The sequence below is a fragment of the Sorex araneus genome, chromosome 1, assembly GCF_027595985.1.
Source record: "Sorex araneus isolate mSorAra2 chromosome 1, mSorAra2.pri, whole genome shotgun sequence".
NCBI lineage: Eukaryota > Metazoa > Chordata > Mammalia > Eulipotyphla > Soricidae > Sorex > Sorex araneus.
Genome location: NC_073302.1, coordinates 40444153 through 40467221, shown reverse-complemented (window position 1 = coordinate 40467221; position 23069 = coordinate 40444153). Strand labels below are relative to the sequence as shown.

Here is a 23069-nt window from a genome sequence, read left to right as displayed (position 1 = left end):
ACTTTACTATCACTCCAGTCCCCCGCAATCACTTTAACGCAACACGTAGCTGCCACTTCCTATTAGAGGCTGCAGTTCTAATTACCGATGCCCTTCGTTGCTGCTATTCAAACTTTAAGGGAACACTGCCTGGTCAAGATCTTACCTGGCAATAAATAATTCTACTCAAAATATGGTATGAATGTGATGCTCAGTTGCAAAATATACCTCTACACAAAATCTACCTATGAACAATAAACCGATTATTTTCCTTTATTCAACAAGCAATTTATTGACTAACTACTAAGGGCCAAGTATATAACCAATTATTTATTAAATACCATCAAAACATGATTAAAGAGGCTGGTGGTGACAGTGGGTAAAGCAGTTGCCTTGCACATGGCAAAGCTGGGACTGATCCCCAATACTCGACATGGTCCTGGGGCCCCACCAGAGCAATCCCTGAGCCAAAGCCAGGAGTAAACCCTGAACACTGCATACAGTGTGGCTTAAAAACCAAAATCATTTTTTTTTAATAAATGGATGCTGGAGAGATAGTACAGCGGCTAAGGCATTTGCCTTGCATAGCAGCTGACCTGGGTTCAATCCCCAACATCCCATATGGTCCCCTAGGCACTGCCAGAATTGATTCCTGAGTGCAGAGCCAGAAGCAACCTGAGCATCGCCAGGAATGGCACACCAAAATGTCACATTTTTAATTCTGAGAAACAAAACTGTAGGAGTACAGGATACAGATTAGTGATCGCCAGGGACTAGGAAATAAGAGCTATAACACAAGAGGAGCCCAGAAAACAGAAGTGGAAGAAGAGACAAATAGCTGCAAGCCAGAAATCCATGGCGGGGTGTATGCTGGGACCCCTGGCAGAGAGACGGCCCGAAGGGCTGAGAGCAGCAAGCCCCGGGCCTAATCCCCCGCACCACAGTCCCAGTTCTGTGCTCAGGAGTACCCCCCAAGCACCACCAAATGTGGGTTTCTTCTCCCCACCAAAAAAGTCATGTCTGTGGGCTTTTTTGCAGGGAGGGGGTTGTTTTATTTTCTGCTTCACCCTCCTGAGCTCAGGAGTCAAATGCAGTGCTGGGAATCAAACCTGGGTTGGTCGTGTGAAAAGCAAGTGCCCTGTATCTTTTGAGCTCTTTACTCCTCGATATTTTTGTTTTTGTTTTGGGGCCACACCCAGAGGTGCTCAGGGCTTCCTCCTGGCTCTGAAGTCAGTGACTTCTCTTGGCGGTATTGGGGACCATATGCGAGAGATGACAGAGACTGAAACCCGGCAAGGTGTGTACCCTACCTCCTGTACTATCACTCCAGCCCTCGGTACCCATATTTATAGAAATATTGTTACAATAAATACAACAAAATGAGAGCTTTTATTCCCTACAGGAGTGCCATCTGGTGATAAAAATATGCATGTACTAAAATACAAGTCAGCTTAGCTGACTGGAAGCTACTACTGAGGTTTGAATTCACAAGAATTATTTTAAGCCTTTACAACCTTGTTATTCCACTCAAACATTCTGATGTAACATAACACAAGTCCTCGCTTGCCAATCAGAAAACACAAAATTTTAGAAATTCACTCGATCAATGTAAGCTCAAATACTTGCAGCTTTAATTCTTTCGTTTTTGGCCCATATCTGGCGGTGCTCAAGGCTTACTCCTGGCAGGCTCAGGGGACCATAAGGGATGCTGAGGATCTAACCTAGGTAGGCTGTGTGCAAGACACGGGTCTTACCTGCTGCATTACTGCTCTCAAACACTTTTATAAGGCGCTGGTCTTACATGAGAGCCACCCCTGGGGTGGGGAACAACTCATGTGGGATGCTGGGGATGGAACCCAGGCTGGCTGTGTGCAAGGCAAGGGCCCTTCCCACTGTACCATGGCTCTGGCCCTACGGATAAAAAACTTTATAAAGTGACATCATCAAAGCCCCCTAACATATTCCTAAGGATGCTTGCTTGCTTTCATACCACGTTCCTTTCTGTCAACGTGGCTCTTTACTCTTAACACCGAAATGTCAAAATAGGTAAATTCCTTCTTGCAGAATATGTCTTAGGGGACCAGAGACACAGGAAGAGGACGTAGAGCACACAGCTGACCCCAGTTCAGTTCCCATTACCCCATAAGGTCCCCTGACCCGACCAGGAGTGATCCCAGAGCACAGTCAGGAGTAAGCCCTGAGCATTACTGAATATGGCCCAACCCCACCCACCCCCCACCCAAAAACAAGAAACAAGGAAACAAAACCACCAGCACCTGGAGGGGACCGGGAGTGGGCTCAGTGGCTAAAGTGCTCGCCTTAAAGAGTGGGCGGGGCAGATGGGCAGAATGAGAGCCAGGCAGCTCAGCGACTGCTCCCTAAGCCACAGGCACAGTGCCCAGCCCCACCAGAGTCAGGATGCGAACGCCACACCCGGAGGCTATGAACCGAGAAACACAACTAAACATTGTGTAAATACCACACTTCAGCGAGGATGACCCCCCAGCAAACACTCGAAGCCAGTGTGCGAGAACCAGGACCCAGCCTCTTCTGTGCAATCTCCCGGTCATCAAAACAACATTTTAAAAAAAAAAAAAGAGGGAGGGGGGAGCCCACACCTCTCGACTAACATCCTGTCACATGGGGACCTTCTACATCCTCTTTTCTGGAAACAGCAACGTGCTGTCCCAGGCGCACTTCCGCAAACACACACCCACGTACCGAGCCAGAGGACCGCGGTGTGTGTGCGAGATCCATCCCTCTATCACTCTGCCCTGCGGAGTTCTACCACCCGAAACAGATTCCAAGTGAATTCTTAGAATAGAAACACACAAGGGCAAGAGATTCTAAAAATAACCTTGCAGGAACTCCTACATATCTCAGGGTCTGGCGCAGCAAGTAGCTCCACGGTACTTCCATTTGTTGAACCAAATGTTTAAATCCGTGCTTAACTCACCTCATTCACCAAAAAAAAAAAAATACAAAAACAGGATGTGTCAGACTTAAGACATGGAAGAACTGCTAATGCATTTTTTAACCTCTTTAAGAACAAAAATCATTAAAGCATCACATAAAGCCTCCTGGATTGCTTTGTTCTACCACTAAGCTACATACCTACCCTCTTCACCCCACCTCCTCTCTGATTATTTAAAATACGAAATGATCTATATTGGGGGCTGGAGCAATAGCACAGCGGGTAGGGCGTTTGCCTTGCACACGGCCGACCCGGGTTCGGTTCCCAGCATCCCATATGGTCCCCCGAGCACCGCCAGGAGTAATTCCTGAGTGCATGAGCCAGGAGTAACCCCTGTGCGTTGCCGGGTGTGACCCAAAAAGCAAAAAAAAAAAAGATCTATATTATTTGTCATTAGAAAAGTGAAAGAGGGGCAAAGCAGAGCAATGGTAAAAAAGATAGGGCACGAGCCTTGTAGGCGCTGACCCGGGTTCAATGCCAGCATCCCTGTGGTCCCTCAAGCTCCACCAGGAGTGATCCCTGAGTGCAAATCCAGGAGTGAAACACAGCTGGATGTGCCCTTCCCAAACCCAAAAAATGTGAACCAGATGAATAAACCAAATTGGTTATACTCCCCACCGGCCACGCTATCACTCTATCACTCCAATAACTTTTCCAAAGAAATAGCAAAAGCTCGGCAGAGCCTGGCAAGCTACCTGTGGCCTATTCAGTAACAAGTCTCACAATGGAGACGTTTTTGGTGCCCGCTCGAGCAAATCAATGAACAACTGGACAACAGTGCAACAGTGCTACAGCAAAAGCTGCATTTTCAAGTTATTCTTGAGTTTAAAACAAAATGTTTAACAGCCACCAGTACACCTACAAAATCTTGCACACTGAGATCTCTCCAGGCCCCTGGAGGTGCCCAATTCCCCTGGGGCATCTCAGATGGAGCGGATGTGCCCTCCCTGCCTGCTCCAGATGAAACCCCAGCGGCCAAGAGCTTCCAGAAACAAGGCCCCGGTATGCAGGTTCCAGGGCTGAGACTCCAGACCGCGTGGCTGCAGGGGAGACAGGCCATCCGTTCCTGTCTCTCTGGGCTTGGGGTCCTAGAGATCACGCCCACCATCTGCCCCCAGGCACCATCTCAGTGCACCAACTGCCCTGGTCCAGAGGTTCCCAAGTGAATCCCAAAATGGGTTGGCGCCCTACAGAGATATCTGTGGACCCCAACCATTTACAATTTTAGAATTCCGTAAGCGACCTCTCATGATATTCAAATTGAGAATTAGACAATAAATTATCTAGCATTTGCCCCTTGCAAGCAGGTTCGAATGGTGGTGGGAAGAGTTGAGCAACTGTAACGCCCAAAGTAGAGAGAGTATGGGGGAAATTTTCTGCCACAGAGGCAGGGGGAGAGCTGGGATGGGGGGCGGGATACTGGGGACATTGGTGGGGGAAAATGTGCACTGGTGGAGGGAGGGTGTTTTATCATTGTATTGCTAAAGCTCAAACATGAAAGTTTTGTAACTCTTTGTGACTGATTCAATTTTTTTTTAAGTTTACACATGCAAATACCACAAATCATCATTAAAAAGCACTAATTTTAAGGCAAAACTGTATTTGAGGAAACTATCTTTAAACCATGCACTGGGGCTTACTTAAGGAGTAAGACAGGGAGCAGGGTGTTTGTCTTGCAAATGGCTGACTCAGGCTCAATCACTGGCATTCCATTGGTCCCCCAGCACTGCCAGGAGTGATTCCTGAGTGCAGAGCCAGGAGTATGGCCCCCAAAAACCAAAACAATAAATAAATTTTTTAAATTGTAATTAAAATTTAAAATAAAAAATAAAAACCACATACTATCATACCTTAAAAGCAAAACAAGAGCACTTTGCCATCATTGTGAAGCTGATAACAAATTGAGAGGAAGTGTGAAAACACCTGAAGGGTTTAAGATGGTATCAGAGTAGTAGCATTCGCAGGCAGCTCTAAGACCAGGATTTGAACACAATGGCACACAACTTCACATTCCAGAAACAGCAAAATGCGCTTGTTTCAAACAGAACAAAATCAATCCAGACAATCTGGAAACTTAGTCAGCTAAGAACTCAATTATTAAAAGCAGAACATAGGGCTCTGCGTGACAATACAAGTTAGGGCGTCTTCCTTGCATGAGGCCCACCCAGACAACATCCCCAGCACGCCATAAGGGCTCCTGAGCACTGCCAGGAGTGATCCCCGAGCGTAGAGCCAGAAGTAAGCCCTGAGCATAGCCCAAAAACCAAAGCCAAAAGTAGAACAGAATAGAGGGCAGGACACAGGCTCCGAGGAACCTCATCCAGGAATGAATCTGCTGAAAAACCCAGGTATGCAGATGTTGTGACTGAAATCTCCAGGCTCTCAGAGTTGAGGATGGGCGACCTCTCCCCATCTCCCTATGCTTCCGGGAGCCTGGCAATCACACCCATAAACTGCCTCTGGTGCCATATAAGCTCATTAACAGACCATGATCCAGAGACTCACAAATAAATCTCAGAAGAGATCAGCAAGCTGTAGAGATGCTTCAGGACCCCAAAGTCAGCATCTAGCTGACTTTAACTCCAGCTGAATCACCCCATCAAAATTTTAGAAATCCTGGAGCGCACGGGTGCAAACGCTGTGATAGCTCAAACTCTACACCACTGATGTACCAGGAGCAGCACACCACACTGGATGGAATGTATAGTAGAAGGTAACCAATATCGACTAAGAAAATATAAACACACAAGGCTACTGACCTGCAACGACATGTCAGTAATCTCTTATGCAAGGACTTAATGGTTCCTGAGTGAACCATTCTTCACACACCTTCTTCTAAGGAAATCTGCTTTGATCATTTTTATCAAATTAATCCTAACAAGCAATACAAAATAAATCATAAAGGGTATGCTATTGGGGGCGAGTTTGGGTGGTGGTTGGAAAAATTGGAAATAATGGTGGTGGGAAGGTGTAATGGTGATGGCATTGGTGCTGAATATTGAATATAATAAATTATTGTGAACAACTACAGAAACAAAATTGTGTGTACATACACACACACACACACACACACACACATATATACACATGGCAGGAGACATAGCCCAGGGTTTAGGCATTCACTAGCCTTGCATGAGGCGATCCCCGCATCACATGGTCCCTACCACAGAGCCAGGAGTAGCTTCTGAACAGAACCAGGTATAGCCCAAACTCCCCTCAAAAAAAATAAATAATATTACATTCAAGAAGTTTCCACCAGGAGCCGAAAAGCCAGGGCAGTGGGTAGGGTGTTTCGTCTTGTATGCGACTAATCTAGTTTTGATCCCAGAACCCCATATGGTCCCCCAAACCCTGCCAGGAGTGATCCCTGAGTATAAAGTCAGGGTGAGGAAGCCCTGAGCTCAGCCAGGTGTGGCACAAAAACTAAAAAACAAAACAAAACCCAAAGAGGAAAAGAAAAGAAATGAAATCACTGAGTCAGTAACAGTCAGAAGTACGCAGATATTTGTTTGGGTTTGATTCTAAGCACCACTATGGTCCCCTGAGCCCTGCCAGGAGGATCCCAGAGTGCAGTCAAGAGTAAGCCCTGAGCACCACCAGATGTGGCTCCAAAACAAAAAATTGTAAAACTACTGAGAAGTGGAAGAAACAATATCAGCTAGAGTTCCATCACGCCCCCAAATAACCAAACTAAGCCACAGTTGGGTGCATCTATATTCTCCCAGTGTTTTGTTTTACTGCAGCATTGTGACACACTAGAAAGCCTGAGTAATGCATTAAGCTGTACATTAACATAACAACTACCAAATGAAAGCACACCTCAGTTGCACTATTCTACTCAAGAAATCTGTATTAGGAGAACATGAATGAAATAGGAGCCAACTTTTTGGGTTTGGGAGAGGGGCCACACCCAGCGGTGTGGGGGTTGGGGGACCAAATGTGGTGGACTGAACCTGGGACAGATGCACACAAGCCAAGCACCTTACCCGCTGTACGATCTCTCCAGCCCTTAGCCAATTATTTTTGTTTGACTTTATTTTGTGGGAGAGTGGCAGTGGCTCGAGCCCATTCCTCCTGCTTACAGTCCCTTTACACCATCTCTCTGGCTCCTGAAGCTTTTTTGTTTTTAGCTTTTGGGCCACACCTGGTGGTACTCAGGGCTGACTCCCAGCTCTGCACTCTTAGCAGTGTTTGGGGACCATACGGAATGCTAGGAATCAAACCAGGGTGTGGCCGCAGGCAAGGCAAGTGCTCTACCCGCTGTGCTGTCTCCCCAGGCTCAGGCCCAGGCACATTAACGCCTTCTAATAGGCAACATACATACTTTTCTCCCTAGCAAATACAGTAAACATAAATTTTTTCTGGGTATTTGTCAGTTATTGTAATCATGTGACAGGAAACTGGTCTAAATTTATTCTAATTCCAAGACCATACCTAGAAACTTGTTGTCCTAAATCTACTAACATTGCCATAGTTTGTTTTCTCCTCAGACTCATCAAAAGTGGCATTTGTGTATGCATCTACACAGCTCTGAAATGCTTAGAATGGCCACTTCCAAAACTAAATTCTGGAGGATAAAGGGATAGGACAGCAGGTAGGGTATTTTTCTTGCACAGTGCCGGGCAGATTGATCCCTGACATTTCTTTTATCTCCAAGCAACGCCAGAAGTAACCCTTAAGCAATGCCGGGTGTAGCCCTAAAACAAAACATAAATTCTGAGCCCACCGAAATGGCCACCTCTCAAACTGTTTCCTTATCATTCATTTTTAAAATCATCTGGTTTGTTTTTAATTACTATTCGATCCTTTAGAGGGAAAACAGGAGGAAACTTTCCATCCCAAGCCTTATGCAGAGGAAGCCCTCAAAAAGTTCTTGATTTTCAGCAGGCTGCAGAATAATTCCTATGCTAGTTTGCGTGACAGACAACTTCACTGCATGTAAGAAAGGAAGGGAAGGAGGAAGGAGAAAGGAGAAAGGGAGAAAAGGGACCAGTTGGGAAAATGAAGGGAGGGGGGAGGGGAGAGCGAGGATGGAAAAGAATCTATTATCTGTATATTAATAAAAAGTGATAAATTGCAGGGGCTGGAGCAATAGCACAGCGGGTATGGCGTTTGCCTTGCACACGGCCGACCCAGGTTCAATTCCCAGCATCCCATATGGTCCCCTGAGCACCGCCAGGGGTGATTCCTGAGTGCAAAGCCAGGAGTAACCCCTGTGCATTGCCAGGTGTGACCCCCCCAAAAAAAGCAAAAAAAAAAAAAAAGTGATAAATTGCAAAATGAATAGTCTCAACCAGAGCTAAATGCAGCTCTTTCCAACCATGTTCCGCTATATGAAATCTCTCCCTACCTACTTCAGAGATTCTAGGACAGAGAGACTAGTACAGGACAGACTTCACATTACTAACAGTGACCTTTGTCATGATTGATGCTTTCATACATTGCAGTGCTTCACACCCTCACTCACTCACACTGTCAGGCCAGATTAACGCCTGACTGGATGCTTGTGTCACGGCTTCCCAGCTAGCTCAAGGAAGGGGCTACGAGCCAGACGTGACCAGCTTCTTTAACTTGCTAACTTTTAGAAAGGGGAAAGAAGGCAGGTATCTGTCAAAACTATTAACTGCCATCCGTGATTGCTGTAAATTTCCGCATTTTACTATTACTTTATAATCATGAGCATTTTAATAAATTCACTTTTTTTTTTTTTTTTTTTTTGCTTTTTGGGTCACACCTGGCGATGCACAGGGGTTACTCCTGGCTCTGCACTCAGGAATTACCCCTGGCCGTGCTCAGGGGACCATATGGGATGCTGGGATTTGAACCCGGGTCGGCCGCGTGCAAGGCAAACGCCCTACCCGCTGTGCTATCTCTCCAGCCCCAATAAATTCACTTTTTGAAATTAAAAACTAACCTCCCTTCCTCCCCATGCGTAGCAATTTGAATCGAGTCTTCTAGTCACACTGCATTGATCACAACCTCTAACCTAAAACATGGCCATTGCCTGAAACTTAGAAAAAGTCAGAACAGATCTCACCAGCAGAGAAAGAGCCCAGCCTCACGTCTCCAAAAGGACATGATACCGCTGACTCTTCCCAGGTAGACTAGGCTGGGCTGAGAAAAATGGGGGCCTCTGGGGATGGGCAGATTCCCTTCTGCTCAAGGGCACAATCGCCTGTGACCACAGCTCAGCCCCACAACTGAACCTCACCAAACTGCCAAGCCACCCAACAGTTCCAGATCTATCGCTGCTCCTGGACACCTCCAAATTTCACAGGAGTGCCGGCCCCCTGAGAACATAGCAACTCTGACTGGTAAGTTGCACAGAAGACCACCACACTCCCTGAGCCTAAACAGCAACACAGAAGGTGCAACTGGAACCAACCAGCACAGCAGACCCTCAGACACTGACTTCAGTAATATCACTATTGGGTGTAATGATTATCACAAACGGACTCATTAATCTAAGTTGGTTTTTTTTTTTTTGCTTTTTGGGTCACACCCGATGATGCACAGGGGTCACTACTGGCTCTGCAATCAGGAATTATCCCTGGCAGTGCTCGGGGAACCATATGGGATGCTGAGAATCGAACCCGGGTTGGCCGCGTGCAAGGTAAAAGCCCTACCCGCTGTGCTATCGCTCCAGCCCCCATTGATCTAAGTTTTAGTAATTCCATTTGCCTTTGTGTTAGAACAAACAATATGAAGTAAATTTGTGCTGCAAGGGGGTAGGTTAGGGTAGTGGGTGGGAAACTGAGGACACTGGTGGAGGGAAGGGCACCCCAATGGGGGGAGTGGTGATGTTGGAACACTTAATGCCTGAAACAACTGTATTATGAAAAACCTAGCAAAGGATAGTGTTAAACCTTAAAAAAAATTTTTTTTTAATTTTTTTTTAAAGTCAGGACAACACTGAACACAGAAATATTAACCACCACCAAAGTTTGAGAGAAAAAAAATTCAGGAAATATTCAATAGGGCAGGAGAGATAGTACAGCGGATAGGACGTTTGCCTTGCATGCAGGGGACCTGGGTTTGATCCCTGGCAACTCATATGCCTGCCCCCTCCCCCCCTCCCCAGCAACACCAGGACTAATTCCTGCGTGCAGAGCCAGGAGTAAGCCCTGGGCATAGCCAGGTGTGGCCCAAAAGCCAAAAAGAAAGAGAGAGAGAAGCCAGAGTGATAGTACAGCGGCAGGAAGAGTGCTTGCCTTGCAAAACATAAACAAACAAACAACAACAAAAAAAAGAAGCGGAAGAAAGAAAAAAGAAATATCCCATATATTACAATGCAAAATGTTACCTCAAATGTCTTAATCCGTTCACAGGTACAGTGGCATCTCTGCTAACCACTCACATTCAGAACACTGTAAATTACTGCTGAATATGATTCAATACCAACTTTATTTTCACACCAGACAAAACTCTACAATTCATTTCTTACTGAAGCTGACCTATTTTAAGGCATTCTCATTTTTCTATTTCTGCATCTATGCACAAACCACTTAACCTTCTGGCCCCCAAGTATTATTTGGCAACAGATTGATTCAGGTTCAGATACACATTAAGCTATTCCGAGACAGCTATGACCATGTCTACTAAACCCCACCCCTAACCCACCCCCACCCCCAGAAAAGGACTTTTTTCAATGTTCACAGTTGTATTCCTGTTCCTTCCTTATTGCTGATGTAGCCACGATGAGCAGGGCTGTCGGGGATACAGGTCAGCAGTGGTGTCTGCACACGTGGTGCTGGCCTGCTGTGGGGGGTGCGGCAGTTCCAGCTGTAAGGTTCACAGGGGTCCCTGCAGGGTTTGCACATGCTCACTTCCTGGCCCTGGTACTCACCTTGCTTTGTTTGCCAAGCTCTCAGGAGGATCACACCCCTTTGTGGCACCCACCCACACGAGGCTGCATGAGGCCAGATATCACTGGAGGGGCCACAACTGCAGGAAGCTGAGCTGAGCTGCCGGAAACACGCTAGAACTCGGGAGGAGGGATGGGGGGGGGGACACACGACCGTTTGCAAGACCATACGTTTGCAAAAGATGGGGATCATTCTTAGCCATCGCATCTGTCCATCCCGGCCCCCAATACTTTTTTTTTTCGTTACAGTTCATCAATTTCCCCCACGGATCTAGGATATAAAGTCTTGAAGGATTTGCTTTGTTGCTATTGTGGGGGCCACAACCAGCACTGCACGGGGACCAGGCAGCTGGGTCAGCAGTGCTCAGCTTAGGTGGCCAGTAAGGTGCTTGGTGGTCAGCTGTACTGGCAGGGGGAGGTGTCCACCAGTGTCACACCTCCTGTGCTGCTGAGGGAAATGCAGTGTCATGAGCACGGGGGCCGACACAGGAGGCAAAGCTGAGCTCAAACCATGACCCACAACCCCAAAACCCCAGTCTGAGTTTTGTTGGTTTGGCTGGCGGGGTGGGGGGATACGCAATGTCAAGAACTGAACCAAAGCTGAGCACACAACCAGGAATAAGCCCTGAGTACCTCAGGTGTGTTCCCATTCCCAACCCCCAAAAAGAGACTTATTTAGGAACTGTTTTGCCACTATTATTGAGAAAATATTCCACATTATTTTCCTTCTCACAAGTACATAAACCTACTCGACACTTATTTACCTCAAAGCACGGGGAAATGAACGGGCTAGAGAGCAAGTACCAGGGTTAAGGCACCCAACTCACAAGTGGCTGACCCTAGTTCAAAACACACACACTGGAGCGATAGCACAGTGTGTAGGGCGTTTGCCTTGCACGAGGTCAACCCAGGTTCGATTCCCAGCATCCCATATGGTCCCCTGAGCACCGCTAGGAGTGATTCCTGAGTGCAGAGCCAGGAGTAACCCCTGAGCATCACCAGGTGTGACCCAAAAAAGCAAACACACACACACGCGCACACACGCGCACACACACACGCGCACACACGCACACACACGCACACACACGCACACACACGCACACACACGCACACACACGCACACACACGCACACACTACTGCAATGACCAAAAACCAAAGCTTTGCTTTGGGGGCCACACCTAGCAGTGCTCAGAGGCTTACTCCCAGCTCTCGCCCCGGAGTGACCCCTGGAGGTGCTCAGGGGACCCTACTGGTGCAGGGAATCCAACCAGAGTCACTACAGGCAAGGCATGTGCATTAGCCCCTATACCATCTCTCAGGCCCTAATAATAATAATAATAATAATAATAATAATAATAATAAATTGTTATAAAAACAGTACAGATCAGGGACAGAATATAACTTAGCAGTAGCACATTGGCCTTGCCTATGTGAGGCCCTAGATTCAACTGCTGGCACCACCAAGAAAAAAAAAAAACTAACACACAGAAGCGGGTCAGGGGTGCTTAAATTACCCTTCAAGCACTCTTCAAAACCACACGCTCACATAAGTAGTGACTACTGAAGTTGTATTTCCTGAAAAGACGACTCGCTGATTCCATATCCTCATTAAGTAATCTCCGTAAGTTTCAGTCTGGTGCCTGTCACCATTACCGGTCCAACATACAGGATAAATGCTTTCCTCAAACAACCAGGCTGTCTCGTAATTGTCAAATCTCTTCTGTTCACATTCTCTGACCTGCTCAGTCCCCCAAATCCTGCCAGGAGTGATCCATGAGCATACAGCCAAGAATAAGATCTGAGCACCGCCTGGTAGCCCAAAGGAAAAGAGAAACAGGAATAAGAGGCCAGAGAGAGGTCTAGAAAGGCATTTTGCCTTGCATGTAACTAACCAGGGTGTCATCCCCAGCACCACATACGACCCCCAGGTCCCAATCAAAGTAATCCCAGAGCACAGAGTCTGTTTTACCGCAGAGTAGTAAACCCTGAATAATGCCACATGTGCCCTAAAATTCAAGAAGCAAAGAACAGGAATGTGAGCCGACCCGAGATAAACACAGGTTCAAGGCCCCATCCCGGCTTCCACCTGCATATCCATCCCGGCTTCCTCATGCAGGGGTGCAAAACCCCAGCCTTATGTACAAATGTGGACATTGTTTGGCTTATCAGCTAGTGCTTGGCTGTACTCCCAGACAGTAGTTCCGATAGGTAAAGCAACACTGTCGTGTAAGGGCACAGGTTAGGAAGTCATAAGGAACCAGATTCCACAAATTACAACTCTAGGTAACCTTGAATAAGTACTTTAATGCTCTCTCAAACCTGGAAGACCAAACACTGATTATACTGCAAATGTTTAGCTTAAACCCTAATAGCTATTGAAATAGTAATGAACTATAGGATTAAGATACTATAATCCTTCCCCTCTGTGGATTCTGTTTGCTCCAAAAAGTCAAGTCCAGTTATTTAAATCACTCGAGCCTACTTGGGGGCCAGAAGGGGTCAGGGATCAAACCCAGCGCTCACACACGCAAGGCACGCACTCTGCCACTAAACCAACACCCTGGCCCTGAAGACAGCCCTTACAAAGGGACGATCTGGTCAAAGGTATTCTGCATATGAAGAGCTGTATGTAGTGAGCTGCAAAACTATCACCACAGGCCGACTGTCACTCCAGTAATATCCTTTGTGAACACTGGTCATTTTATTTCATCATTCCCCAGCTGTCCAGATTCAATCCACAAATTAGTTCAGGGTATCAAGCTACATCCCATCACAGTAGTCTTTTGATAAAAGAAGATTAAACACCGGAACACTTAAATGCCTCAAATTAGGGCCACAGATAGTACAGATGGTAAGCAACTTGCCTTGCATGCCGCCAAACCAGCTCAATTCCCAGCACTGCTTGGACCCCTGAGCACAGAACCCCGGGACTATAGGTGTGGCCAAAGCCCCAACAAAGTAAATAGACAATTCATACTTTAAAAGGAAAAAAAGGCTGGGGTAGAGGGCAGGGAAATAGTAGAGTTTAAGGCAGCTAGCTGCCTTGCATGCAAATCCCCAGGATCACTGATGGTCCTCCAAGCACCACCAAGAGTGATCTCTGAACACAGGGCCAGGAGTGAGCCCTGCACACGGCCAGGAGTGGCCCAAAAGTAAAAGAAAAAAGAGATTAACTCTTTTGTGGTAATAAGTAACAGCCTATTTCCTGAATAAGTCTTGTCTGGGCATTCTGGGGCTTTGTTTTGGGGCATCACCCAGCAGTGCTCAAAGTTTACTCCTGGTGGGGCTTAGGGGATGATATGTAGTGAGTGCCAGCTAGAGCCAGGCCAGCTGCACGCAAAGCAAGAAGAGCCTTAAGCCCTGCACTGTCTCTAGTCCTTCACCAACATGTTCTGCCCACCCAAGGAGCCACAGAGATTGCTGTGCAGCATGCCCTGGTACTTCCCCACCATTGTTTCAGCACTCCCAACCACAAGGAACTAAAGCCGCTAGGCTGGCGCCATGGCTCAAAGGGCTGGGCCTTACATGTAGGAGGCCCAGGTTCGATCCGTGGCACTGCACGGTCTCCTGAACACCACGAGCAGTAACCACCCCCCAGCACAGAACCAGAAGTCCTCTTCTGAGCACCACAGTGAGATGTGACCCACACATTAAGAAAATCATTTTTCTTTTTTCCTTGGATCAGTATTGGGTCCTTTCGGCCACACCCGGTGCTGCCCAGCTAAGCGGGAGCACAGCTCGGGCTGCGGTGGACCAACCCGGAGAAAGCCCCAGCAGAGCTGGGAGTGGCCTCTGAACACAACTTGGTGTGACCTAAAAAAAACAAAATAAATAGGAACTGGAGATAGTACAGAAGGCAGCCTGACCGAGTTCCATCCCCAGCATCCCTTATGGTCCCCCAAGCCTACCGGGAATGATCCCTAAACGAAGAGCCCGAAGTAACCCCCAGCACCTCACAGTGCGGGCCAAAAATTAAAACTCCGTTTGGAGCTGATGATGTAGCTCAGTATATGTTACAACCACCAAATAATAAGTAAATGAATAAAAGTTAATTTTGTTACTTTTTCAAGCTGCCAGAGGTTACAACTACCAATCAAGGTGACACATTAAGTGTCTTCAAAATAGCAGATTCCAATAAAACTCAGTTAGGGGGCTCGAGCCATAATACAAGCCATAATACGGGGGTAGGGCGCTTGCCTTGCATGCAGCCAACCTGAGTTCGATCCCTAACATCCCAGACGGTCCCCGTAGCAGCACCAGGAGTAATTCCTGAGCGCAGAGTCAGGAGTAACCCCTGAGTCCTTTGCTGGGTGAAAAACCAAAACAAATAAAAACTGAATTAGGAACACAAAAACTTAAGTTTTGTTTGTATGGTGCTGGGGATGTCACCCAGGCCTTACCTACATTCCTGGCTCTCGAGGTCTCAAGTGAGGAAGACAGTCAGTCACCAAGCCCTGCCTCAACCTTCCCGTCTCTCCCAACAGTAACCCCCGCTCTGGCGGCAAGGTTGGTGCCCTACTGGAATGCAGGCTCTCGGAGAACAGACTCGGCTCACTGCCCCGCCAATAACAGTCCCTGACACCAGCTCCCTGACACTGTCTGCAAGCAGACAGTTTTACCTAACAGCAGCAGCAGCATTAATGGGGCCTGGGACCTAACCAGGGTTCACCTGCTTTCCAAATACTGCACAGGCCCATCAGAGGAGCATACTACCCACCGTTTTTAATCAATGTTACTGCTCATCCCCACACATGGAAAAGGTCTTTCATTAATGTTGCAAGATCTGGAGTCTGTGTAGCAGTAACAGGATACCCCTATCAGTTTCAGTCTTTCAGCTGGTCCCAGAAACTTACACTTCCACCACAATGAACAGCAATTAGCAGAGTTAAAACATAACTAATAGCGCTGGCTGCCTGCTCACTGGATGAGCTGATCAGGCAGAAACAATGGATACAAATACCAGAAAACATGGGGCTGAAGAGTTAGTACAGCAGGTAGGGGATGAACCCTGCAAGCATCTGACCAAGGTCCAGTCCCACCCACCTATTTGGTGCCCCATGTGGTCCCCCAAACCCCACCAAAAGTGATCTCTGAGGGGCTAGAGCAATAGTACAGCGGGGAGGGCGTTTGCCTTGCACGCGGCCAATCCGGGTTTGATTCCCAGCATCCCATATGGTCCCCCGAGCACTACCAGGAGTAATTCCTGAGTGCAGAGCCAGGAGTAATCCCTGAGCATTGCCGGGTGTGATCCAAAAAGGAAAAAATATAATAAAGAAAAACAAGAGTGATCTCTGAGCACCACTGATGTGACCCAAACCACCACTCCCACCCTCCACACCCCCTTCCCAAAAAAGGGGGGAGAAAATAGACGCTCTACCTCAGTGGTCTGCCTGCATCTCAACCCAAACACCACTCTCAGCTCGCTCCCCTCCAGAGAAGCCCCAGTTCACACAAAATTCTGTCTCTTCCCCAGCCCGTCGGCCCCCTACCTCCGTATTTCTCTAAATAAAATTATTTGACCGATTGTCACCTCCTGAAATCCGTTCCTGTGCCTGAAGACAACACACCTGGAAACCTAGAAAACCAGGGCAAGGACTGCTTCTGGTTGGCTGCAGCATGCTATGAGTGGACCAATGAGGCACACGGCAAGGAGCTGCAGTCTGAGCGCTCAGCCCAGCAACTCGCCAGCAACTGAATTCGGCCCCCAGCGGAGTGGACTAGGAGGATTCTTTCCCACTGAAACCTTGAGAGGAGACTGTAGCTTGGGCATACTTGACAGTGAAAGGAAAGAAATGAAGGAAGAAAGAGAGGGAGGGAGAGAGAGAGGGAGGGAAGGAAGGAAGGAAGGAAGGAAGGAAGGAAGGAAGGAAGGAAGGAAGGAAGGAAGGAAGGAAGGAAGGAAGGAAGGGAAGGAGGTAGGAAGGAAGGGAAGGAGGTAGGAAGGAAGGAAGGAAGGAAGGAAGGAAGGAAGGAAGGAAGGAAGGAAGGAAGGAAGGAAGGAAGGAAGGAAGGAAGGAAGGGAGGGAGGGAGGGAGGGTGGGAGAGGTAAGGGAGGGAGGGAGGGAGGGAGAGGTAAGGGAGGGAGGGAGGGAGAGGTAAGGGAGGGAGGGAGGGAGGGAGGGAGACAGAGACATTTAAGGGGCCCACGCCAGTTCCCACCCTACCACCACCCTACCAAGCACTACCAGGGCTCATTCCCCAGAGTATAAGGCCAACCACCACTGCGACAGTCTAAAACTACCCTCCTTGTATGTGATAAATAAAAATAAGTACCAGATTATTTTTTAATGAGATCAAATAAGTACTGGGCACCCAAGAGACTGTACCTGTGGCTAATCCCAGTTTGATTCCCAGGTCCAGTTAGTTCCTCCAACATCACCAGGTGCAGCCCTGGAGGGTCCCCCAGAATCTCACTAAATCCCAAGAAAGAGCCCTGAACCCTGGGTCCCCTGAGCTCACTCCTGGGCTACTCTGCTCCACCCTTGCAGCCTGGCAGTGCTGGAAACTAGAAACAGCCCAGTGGCGCAACAGCCAATAGTGCTAGGGGTGGGGGGCTGCCAGAGTTGGAGCTCAGGGCCGTCATGCACCTCACCCTGGGAGTACTCTCCCACTCCAAACTTGGATATGGGGAAGGGGCCCCCAGCTGAGCTCAGGGGGCCGAGGGGGGCACACCCAGCAACAGCAGGTCAAAGAGACCTAGGAGCTCAATGCTGGACCCATCTGGGAAGTGCCACCCAGATCCAAACAAGCAGGGGGCCACCCGAGCCACTCCCAGTGGCATCAGGATCAAACTCCGGTCACTGAGCAGTGAGTACTGGGTGTGGCACCAAAAGAAAAAGAAGTACAAAACATGCAGCATCTCTTGAGAAAGTATCAAGCAAACAAGCCACATACACAAAAAAAGTAGGAAATCTCAGTATAAGCAGTTTGCATTATAACTGTCAAAACAAAACCTGATTAATTGATTCTTGGACTTGAAACACAAGGATTTCATCCCTACTTATTTGAAAGTTGGGTCAAAATTATTTTAAAGCCAAGCCAGGAGATGACTCAAGGGCTGGAGCACATCTTGGGGAGCAGCAGCCCTGGGCCCCACCCCAGCACTGCAGATCACTTTCCGGTGTGGCACTCCCCCCAGACTCATTTCAAAAACCTTTCTCTAGTCTACGGCCATACCACCCTGAACACGCCCGATCTCGTCAAAGACCTTTCTCTAAAACTACCACAGGCTGGGCCAGAGCAACAGTACAGTGAGTAGGGAGGGCATGTCACTGACCTGGGTTCAATCCCCAGAACCACATAGCTTCTCCCCCAAGCACTACCTGGGGGGATCTGTGAGCACCATCAGGTGTGGCCCAAAAACAAAACAAAAACACAACCACCACAGGCTTACACAGTGATGGTGATGCTCCTTTAACTCTCCCCTTTTTTTGTCTTCTTCATATTACATCTCCACTTTTTTTTGGCGGGGGGCAGGGGAAAGTGAGGGGGAGGCATTACCTTGGTCCTTGCTTCCAGCTGCAATCAAGAGTGTGTGTGGCATTAGGGATCAAACCCCAGACCCTGCATGCAAAGTACATGCTTTAGCCCTTTACACTATATCCCTGGCTACGTAATTCTTAAGTTTTTTGCTGTTTGGGAGCTACTCCCAGCAGTGCTCTGCACTCTGGGATCACTCACGTTTTCTTTTTGGCTTTTTTTTGGGGGGGCGGGGGAGGTCTCTGCACTCAAAAATTACCCCTAGTGGTGCTTGTTGGACCATATGGGATGCTGGGGATTGAACCCAGGTTGGCCACTTACAAGGCGGAACACCTGACCCGCTGTATATCGCTCTGGCCCCTGGGATCACTCACTGAAGAGCTCAAGAGACAATCTGAAGTGCCCCCTGGCACAGGCAAGGCCAAGTACCCTACCTGTACTCTCTAGCCCAGTGATCCTCAGCTCTTAAAAGACACTCCATTTGGGCAGGAGATGGGGCTCACTGGTAAGCGCCACATGCAGCACATGTGACACCTGGGTCTGATTCCCACCACCAAGAAAAGTTATAAAGGACACTCCATTTACTCAAACTATCAACAAAATGCTGATAAACACGGACATACAGGCTCCCTAATGAGAAATAAAATGCTTGTAAGCAGAGGAACATCACCGTCTGCAAAATCAGGCAAACTTCTTTTAAGCAGACATTAGCAACCCTTTATAATACACTTAACTGAAAGGGGTAAAAAGTCATTAAGAAGGCTTAAAATAAGTTAACACTGAGGCTGGAGGAGCCAGAGTAATAGTACAGCAGGTAGTGCGTTTATCTTGAACATGGCAGGCCCAGGTTGATATTCGGCATCCCTTATGGTCCCCTGAGCACTGCCAGGAGTAATTCCTGAGTGCAGAGCCAAGAGTAACCCCTAAGCATCGCCAGGTGTAGCCCATAAACAAAATATAAACAAAAAAGTCCAAGCTGGGGGCATTGGTGGTGGAAAATGTCCAATAGTAAAGAGCCAGAGAGTGTAGCAGCAGGTAAGATGCTTGCCTTGCATGAGGCCAACCTGTGTTCAATTCCCAGGTTCCCCAAGCATCACAAGGAGTGATTTTTGACTGCAGAGTAAGGAGTAACCGCTGAGCATCTCTGCGTGTGCTCCCACACCAATGCTCCAATAAAAAAAAAAAAAACTTTCAGTGATAAGGGGGCTAGAGCGATAGCACAGAGGTAGGGCGTCCGCCTTTCACGCGGCTGACCTGTGTTCAATTCCTCTGCCCCTCTCGGAGAGCCTGGCAAGCTACTGAGTATCGCACCCGCACGGCAGAGCCTGGCAAGCTACCCATGGCGTATTGGATATGCCAAAAACAGTAACAATAAGTCTCACATTGAGAGATGTTACTGATGCCCGCTCAAACAAATAGATGAGCAACGGGATGACAGTGACAGTGATAAGGCTTAAACTTGAACCCTTTCTTCAAACCTTCAAGCCTGGTTTACACTTTCTACATGTAGTTGACACTTAAGAGGGCTCTTAAGCAGATAGTAAGTGATCAGTTCCTATCCACACACCATCACAGGCTGAGAGCACATTCTTCGGGTTCACCTATAGTTTCTCCCCAGTTCCAAAGTCCTTCCTGGGGAGCACAGAACTGGCAGCACCAATTCCCGGGAAAGGGAAGCAGACTAGGTGTTATTGTTTCTCGGGCCTTTCCTAAAGCAGCTCCATGTGACTACTACCGGTCCAGCCCACATTTAAAGAGAGAGGCCCGAGGAAACCAGAGCAACAGGAAACTGGCAAGAGAGGCAATTACAACCCTTTCCCATGGCCTCATTCCCGTACCACCACTTCCACTTCTAGTCACTTTTCAAGCAAGGCAAAAACTTCCCTTCTCTGGATCTTTAAGGCCTGAGCTCAGAAGCCATAGGGAGAGGCCAACAGGTAACAGCCAGGACAAGGGTGGGGGTGGGGGCATGGGGGGAGGGGGTCAGCAAGGGAATCCCACCATACATGGTGAACAAGAAGTCAGGAGGGAAACACCAGAAGTAGAATCTTCCAGAAAACTAGTCCCTTCTATTTAATCAGAGAAACACTCTAGACAATGGGCAGAAGGCCCAAGCCAAAGGCCCCTGCTAGCAGGTAAGAGATTTGGGACCGTTGGAAGAACCCATAAGCTCCAGAATGGAAGTGATTCCCTTTACAGAAAGAGGAAGTACCAATCCAGCAACCCAATGCTTAGATACATAAAAGAGTTTAGGTGGTATTATAAACATCCATGATATAAAGCATTGACACCAAACGTCCTTAGGAATACACAATTCAGGGCACAATGCTGGCAAACCCCTGGGTTTTAATGAAAAAAAAAAAAAAAAACCACAGGGTGGGACTGGAGCAATAGTAAAAGAGGCAGGATGCTTGCCTTGCACACTGCTGCCCCAGGTTTGATCCCGGGCACCCCAAATGGTCCCCTGAGCAACAAAAAGATTAATTCCTTAGTGCAGAGATAGGAATAACCCCTAAGCATTGCCAGATGGGTGAACCAAAAACAAAACTCAAAGTGCTGTAGGGTAAGGGGGTCAGAGCGAGAGCACAGCAGGTAGGGCTCCTGGCTCCTGCCTACCGCACAGCTGACCCAGTTTCCATCCCTGACACCATACAGGCTCTCAAGCCACGCCAGGAATGGTCTCTGAGAGAAGAGCAAGGCTAAGTTCTTAGAACAGCCAGATGTGGCCCCAAAACAACAACAAAAAACAGTAATAAAACAAAAAGTGATGGGGGGAGGGGTGCTGGAGCAACACTACAGAAGACAAGGTTCTTGCCCTGCACAGGGCTGACCCAGCTTCTATTGCTGGCACCGCATATGGTCCCCTAAGCACTGCCAGGAATGATTCCTGAGCACTGAGCCAGGAGTAAGCCCCAAGCACTTCAGGTATAGCTCAAAATAGAGTGCTCTGGAGCGGGGAGACGGCACAAATGGCTAGAGGACAGGCTTTGCTGGAGGACAGGCTGTCTAGAGACCCTGCCCCCCTCCCATTCCAACCCCTGAACAGGATGGTCCTAGATGATCCCCCAGAACTCTGCTGTTGGGATCCTTACCAGGTGGGGCTCCCACCAAAAAAAAAAAAAAGTTGCCAGGTGGAAGAGAATATAAAGGAACTAAGTCCACCCAAGAAGTTAACTCCCTGCCCTTGAAATAAAAGAGGATCTTTGGAGACCTTAAAAAGCTCTCTGTCAAGGGAGTCCAGGTGAAGACGGTAAGTGTAAATACTCAATGCACACCATATGCTTGTATCTTAGCAGAAACTGTATCCAAAGGAGGTGGGAGCGAGCTACAGGATTATGTCAAACAGGAAATAACAGGAATGGGGATGGGCTCAACTCCTAGAGAGAAAGAGGCTAAGAGACCAGAGTGTCGGCACTTGAGAGGCCCGGGCACCGAGCCAGATTTGAAAACCCAGGTGAAAAGGTGGGAAAGCCAAGCGGGAAAGTGATTCGGAGGCAAAGAAACACTGCGAGGCAATAATGCTTCGATGAAAGCCAACTATTCTGAATATGTGGAACCGCGCGTCAGCTTACAAAGCGCTCTCAAAGCGACAAGAAAAGCAAAGAACGGAGATAAAACCAGGCAGAACCTGGGACTGGAAAAAAAAAAAAAGAACACAACTGAGTCCCAAGAGCTTGAGAACCCAAAAAAGAAAAGAAAGAAAAGAAAAGAACAGAGAAGAGAAAGCAAGCCTTCCCTGATGGGGGGGAGGGGGCGGAGGGGGGGAACAAGTAAGGCTGGAACTCCGCCTCGGGGTAGCGCAGAAGTTGGGCTCTTCGGGAGGATCCAGCGCCGGGACCAGGAACGGGCGTGCAAGTGAGAAGGCGGTGAGGACGCAGAGCGACAGCGTGGCGCGGGAGCTCGAGCGGACAGGCAGGGAGGGACAGAGGTGGGAGAGAAAACCACACCCTCCAGGGCAGAAGCCCGAAGATGGAGGGGGGGTGGGGAGGGAAGGAGCCCCCTGGGGCTGGGTGGGGCCGGGCCAACTAGGGCCGGGAGGCGGTAGGAAGCAGCAGCGGGCCGGCGGCGGCGGAGAGGAGGAGGCGCCCGCCGCCGGGGCCTGGGCTGGGCGAGAGGAGCACCGCGGGCGCGGCGGAGCTCGGCCCGGTCCGCACGGGTGGGCGCTGGGGCGAGGGAGGTTGCCTCGAAGGGAAAAAGAGCGGAATCCCCCGGACGAGGAAGCACACGCTGCGGGGCTCGGGGCCCTTCGGCCGGGGGGCAGGAGGAGGAGGAGGAGGAGGAGGAAGAGGAGGAGGAGGGTGCCAATTTACCGCTGCTGTTCTCGCTGGACTCGGGACCCGCCGCCGCCGCCGCCGCTCGTTACCTGCCAATGTGCCTCTTACAAAGCGGCGGCGGCGGCAGAGGCGGCCCGGCCCGTCACGTGACCGTGGCGTCACGGGGGAAGGCGGAGTCATCACCCGTCGCGGGCGCGCGGCTCCTCGGCCCCGCCCCGCAGAGGGGCGCGTCGCTTCCTCTCGCGTCCCCACGTTCTCGAGGAGGCGGGAAGCGGGGTGCAGGGGAGGGGAGGTGGCCGGGAAATGGGAAGAGGAAGTAAGAAGGGCGCTTTGATTGGCTTCCACACGCTCGGGGTGATCACGGGTCGCCCCCTACACCCTCCCCTACCGCCACCACCACCACTATATTGAAGATGCCCCCAAACTGTAACTCGTAGTCACACTCTGATGACCTCACCAGGCAGCACAAATCGCTCGCTCGCCTGTTTGCCCCGCCCC

General features: G+C 48.9%; 1 protein-coding gene across 2 annotated transcripts in view; it reads right to left on the bottom strand.

The window, feature by feature from the left end:
- UBAP2 (ubiquitin associated protein 2) overlaps positions 1-22726 on the bottom strand; it is an 87484-nt gene extending 64758 nt beyond the window's left edge. For both annotated transcript variants that reach the window (XM_055119392.1, XM_055119386.1), the window contains exon 1: positions 22608-22726. The gene's annotated coding sequence lies outside the window, so the exon portion shown is untranslated. The remainder of the gene's footprint in view (positions 1-22607) is intronic.
- Positions 22727-23069: the final 343 nt, after the last annotated feature.